This window comes from Oratosquilla oratoria, chromosome 37, assembly GCF_046742065.1.
Source record: "Oratosquilla oratoria isolate Oo_2021 chromosome 37, ASM4674206v1, whole genome shotgun sequence".
Lineage (NCBI taxonomy): Eukaryota > Metazoa > Arthropoda > Malacostraca > Stomatopoda > Squillidae > Oratosquilla > Oratosquilla oratoria.
The window spans coordinates 24958720-24963719 of record NC_134813.1 but is presented as its reverse complement, the minus strand read 5'-3'; positions in this window follow the sequence as shown (position 1 = coordinate 24963719).

Sequence of the window (5000 nt, the reverse complement as noted above, 5' to 3'; positions counted from 1 at the left end):
TCTTCTTCTTCACCTTCTTTAGAATCTCCTTTTTAATTTTCTTCATTTTCTTTTCCTTTTCCATCTTCCTCATCGTTCTTCATCTTTACGATGCTGTTGAACTCGAACGTTTCTTTTTTTTATGATTTTGTTTTATTTTCGTCCAATCACAGACCTCCATCATCTCTACGACTGCCTTAAATCGTAGTCAAGGGTGATTAACTCGAGCCTCCTTGTCTAGCTTCTGTTGTGGCCGACGACAGACGATTTTATTACACAAAAACTGGATCCTGATCGAAATCGAGACGAGAGAGAACGAGACAAAAGAACAGAATAGGAAACAGCAACAGTGGGGAGAGAGAAAGAGAAAGAGAAAGAGAGAAGGGGAGAGAAAGAGAGAATGGGGAGAAGAGAGAGAGAAAGAAGGGGGAGAAGAGAGAGAGAGAAGGGAAGAAGGGAGAGAGAGAGAGAGAGAGAGAGAGAGAGAGAGAGAGAGAGAGAGAGAGAGAGAGAGAGAGAGAGAGAGAGAGAGAGAGAGAGAGAGAGGAGAGAGGAGAGAGAGAGAGAGAGGAGAGAGAGAGAGAGAGAGAGAGAGAGAGAGAGAGAGAGAGAGAGAGAGAGAGAGAGAGAGAGAGAGAGAGAGAGAGAGAGAGAGAGAGAGAAGAGAGAGAGAGAAGGGGAGAGAGAGAGAGAGAGAGAGAGAGAGAGAGAGAGAGAGAGAGAGAGAGAGAGAGAGAGAGAGAGAGAGAGAGAGAAAAGGGAGAAGGGGGCAGAGGGAGAGAAAGAGAGAGAACGGGAGAAGGGAAGAGAGAGAGAAGGAGAGAGAGAGAGAGAGAGAGAGAGAGAGAGAGAGAGAGAGAGAGAGAGAGAGAGAGAGAGAGAGAGAGAGAGAGAGAGAGAGAGAAGGGAGAGAGAGAGAGAGAGAGAGAGAGAGAGAGAGAGAGAGAGAGAGAGAGAAGGGAGAGAGAGAATGGAGAGAGAGAGAGAGAGAGAGGGAGTTAGAGAGTTAGAGAGCCATCTAATTTACTTGTTGTTACGGGAGAGTTAACAAGGGCGGTTTAAATAAAATATCTTGTCTGTTTATGTCTCTCTCGATGCCTTCGACGCGAGCGATGTGCCAAGATGGAAGGATGACTGTTCGTCCACGAAGAAGTGGCGCTGAATGTGTGTGTGTGTGTGTGTGTGTGTGTGTGTGTGTGTGTGTGTGTGTGTGTGTGTGTGTGTGTGTGTGTGTGTGTGTGTGTGGTGTGTGTGTGTATGTGTGTGTGTGTGTGTGTGTGTGTGTGTGTGTGGTGTGTGTGTGTGTGTGTGTGTGTGTGTGTGTGTGTGTGTGTGTGTGTGTGTGTGTGTGTGTGTGTGTGTGTGTGTGTGTGTGTGTGTGTGTGTGTGTGTGTAGTGGGTGGGTGATTTGACTCAACCAGTTCCTGTATATCTGTAAGAATGTTTGGAAATATTTTGAAAAAAAGGAGAAAAAAGAAAAAAGAAAATAAGGAAGACAGGAAAGAGAAAAAGAAAAAAGAATACAAAAGAAAAGAAGAAAAAGAAAAGTAAAGATAAGAAAATAAATGAAAGAAAAGAACAGGTAAAAGGCAAAAGACAGAAAAATAAGAACAAGAAAAAGAAAAGAAAAAACAAGAAAAAAGAAAAAGAAATATAAGAAAATAAGTGAAAAAAGAACAAGTAAAAAAGACAAAAGGCAGAAAAATAGGAACAAGAAAAGAAAAAGAGAAAAAGGAAAAATAAGAAAAAAGTGAAAGAAAACAGGTAAAAGGCAAAAGACAGAAAAATAAGAACAAGAAAAAAAAAAAAAGGAAAAAAAAAAGGAAAAATAAAATAAATGAAAGAAAAGAACAGGTAAAAGGCAAAAGACAGAAAAATAAGAACAAGAAAAAGAAAAGAAAAAAACAAGAAAAAAGAAAAATAAATATAAGAAAATAAGTGAAAAAAGAACAAGTAAAAAAGACAAAAGGCAGAAAAATTAAGAACAAAAAGAAAAACGAAAAAACGAAAAGAAAATATAAGAAAAAATGAAAGAAAAGAACAAGTAAAAAAGAAAAAAAGCAGAAAAATAAGAACAAGAAAAAAACAAAAAAAAAAAGATAATCCAGACCTAACTGTATGCATAAGTCACAGCAATACCAAACGAGCTCAGGTCAACTTCGGTTCAAAACTCCATCTAATCATTTAAATACCCGAGGTATTGAATATTTAAAAAATGGTCAAAGGAGGACACTTTTCTCGTTACCAGGTAATAGAAATACGGTAATAGAGGTAATAGGGGGGTCGTTTCAAATATTTTGTCTAATTCATAAGCGTTTGGACGACGATAAATTTTGAAGAAAAAAAAGTTCCCTAAAGGGAACAGGCTACAGATGGATACACAGACACAGACACAGATACAGACACAAAGACACACATAGGCACATTGACACAGAGAGATGGATACACAGACACAGATACACAGACACGGACAAGCAGACACAGACACCTATAGACACATAAACACATATAGACATATAGACACAGACACAAAGACACACATAGGCACACAGACACAGACACAGATACAGATACACAGACACGGATAAGTAAACACAGACACCTATAGACACAGACATAGACACAAAGACACACATAGGCACACAAACATACAAACACAAAGAATTAGATTATCCGAGGGTAAGAAGAAGTGACGTCACAGTTTCGTGATATCACAGACTAATGACGTCGTATATTCGTGATGTCACAATATCGTGACGTCATTTCCTCTTGTCCATGAAGTCTTCCCTTTCCCAGGACGTTCACTCCCGAAGTCGACCAGATATCGATCAGGTAATTCAAGAGACTCTGTGTGTGTGTGTGTGTGTGTGTGTGTGTGTGTGTGTGTGTGTGTGTGTGTGTGTGTGTGTGTGTGTGTGTGTGTGTGTGTGTGTGTGTGTGTGTGTGTGTGTGTGTGTGTGTGTGTGTGTGTGCGTGCGTGCGTGCGTGTGTGTGTGTGTGTGTGTGTGTGTGTGTGTGTGTGTGTGTGTGTGTGTGTGTGTGTGTGTGTGTGTGTGTGTGTGTGTGTGTGTGTGTGTGTGTGTGTGTGTGTGTGTGTGTGTGTGTGTGTGTGTGTGTGTGTGTGTGTGTGTGTGTAAAAGAGAATGGGAGAAAGAGAGAGAGAGAGAGAGAAAGAGAGAGACAGAGAAATATACAGAGAGAGAGAAAGAGAGAGAAATAGAGAGAATGAAAGACACAGAAAGAGGGGGAGAAGCAGAGAGCGAGAGAGCGAGCGAGAGAGAGAGGGAAAGAGAAATAGAGAGAATGAAAGACAGAGAGAGGGAGAGGAGCAGAGAGCGAGCGAGCGAGAGAGAGAGGGACAGAGAGACAGAGTCTAGGGGAGAGAGAGAGAGAGAGTCTAAGAAAGAGAGAGAGAGAGTCTAAAAAAGAGAGAGAGTCTAAGAGAAAGAGAGAGAGAGAAAGAGAGAGAGAGAGAAAGAGAGAGAGAGAGAAAGAGAGAGTCTAAGAGAAAGAGAGAGTGGGAAAGAGAGAGAGAGAGAGAGAGAGAGAGAGAGAGAGAGAGAGAGAGAGAGGTGAGAGGTGAGAGGGAGAGACAAAAAGAAATAGAGAGACACAAGGAGAGAAAGACAGGGAGACAGAGAGACAGAGATAGAGAGAAACAAAGAGACAGGGGGGAGACAGAGTCTAACAGAAAAAGAGAGAAAGGAAAGAAAGACAGAAAAAAGAAAAAAAGAGGGAAAAAATTAAGATGAAGGGGAAGAGAGAAAGACAGAAGTAAGGAGTGAGCGAGGGAGGAGCAACAGGAAAGAGGCAGAGGAGGAGGAGGAGGAGGAGGAGGAGAAGGAGGAGGAGGAGGAGGAGGAGGAGGAGGAGGAGGAGGGAGAAGGAGGAGGAGGAGGAGGAGGAGGAGGAGGAGAAGGAGGAGGAGGAGGAGGAGGAGGAGGAGGAGGAGGAGGAGGAGGAGGAGGAGGAGGAGGAGGTAGAGAAAAAAGCATGTGTACGTTGCCAGTGCGCCGGAGAAGATTTGTCAAAGCAGATTCAATATTGCAAAGCTCATTGGTCCTATTAGGTCGGCGTGTCAACAGAATTAAGTCCAATTTTCGACCTTATATGCAGTTTTCATTAATTACATAAGAAATACAAAATGTTCCAATGAGACAAAGAGTAAGTTAGGCTATCACGCGTGTATAGACGCATTAAATAGAAAATATAGATGAATGAATTATAATACACACAGTACAAACAGGATACAGGTTCTAAGTTTGAAAGGGGGGGGGGTTGTTCTCGAACGCCAGAGACATAGAAAACAATCTAGATTTTTTATTCTGTCGATTAGATTTAGGAATATAATTCCATTTTGACGCGCTGAAGAAAAAATGAGACGTCCGCATTACTTTTGACTACAATAAATGGAATTAGAACCTCGACATTTGGATGGAAAACTTTTGATTAGAAATCTCTTCACTTCGCAGACTCAAATTGAAGGCAAGTTTAAAGTTTTATATTAAATAATACGATCCATAGATTCCCCGAAAAATTCTTTTAATTCGGATCTCATCAACCTTATAGCTTCTTCGTCTTCCTCCTCTTCTTCTCCTAAGATGTCGCTCCCTCCACTTCCCGTCCCATTTTCTCCTCTTCTCTTTCCTCCTCTTCCTCTTTTTTCTCTTCTTCCTCTCCTTCCTCCTCTTCTTCTCCTAAGATGGCGCTTCCTCCTCTTCCCGTCCCCTTTTCTCTTCTTCTCTTTCCTCCTCTTCCTCTTTTTTCTTCTTCCTCTCCTTCCTCCTCTTCTTTTTCTTCTTCTTGTTGCAAGAGAACGTTTCCCCTTCCTCCTCTTCTCCTTCCATTTCTTCCTCCTCTTCTTTTTCTTTCTCCTCCTCTTCTTGCAAGATGGCGCCTCCTCCTCTTCCTCTTCCTTCTATTCCTCTTCGTCTTCTTCCTTTTCTTGCAAGATGGTGCCTCTTCTTTAATTAATTCCTTTTTAAAAAAAAGTATGTGAATATTATTTACATACTTGTATC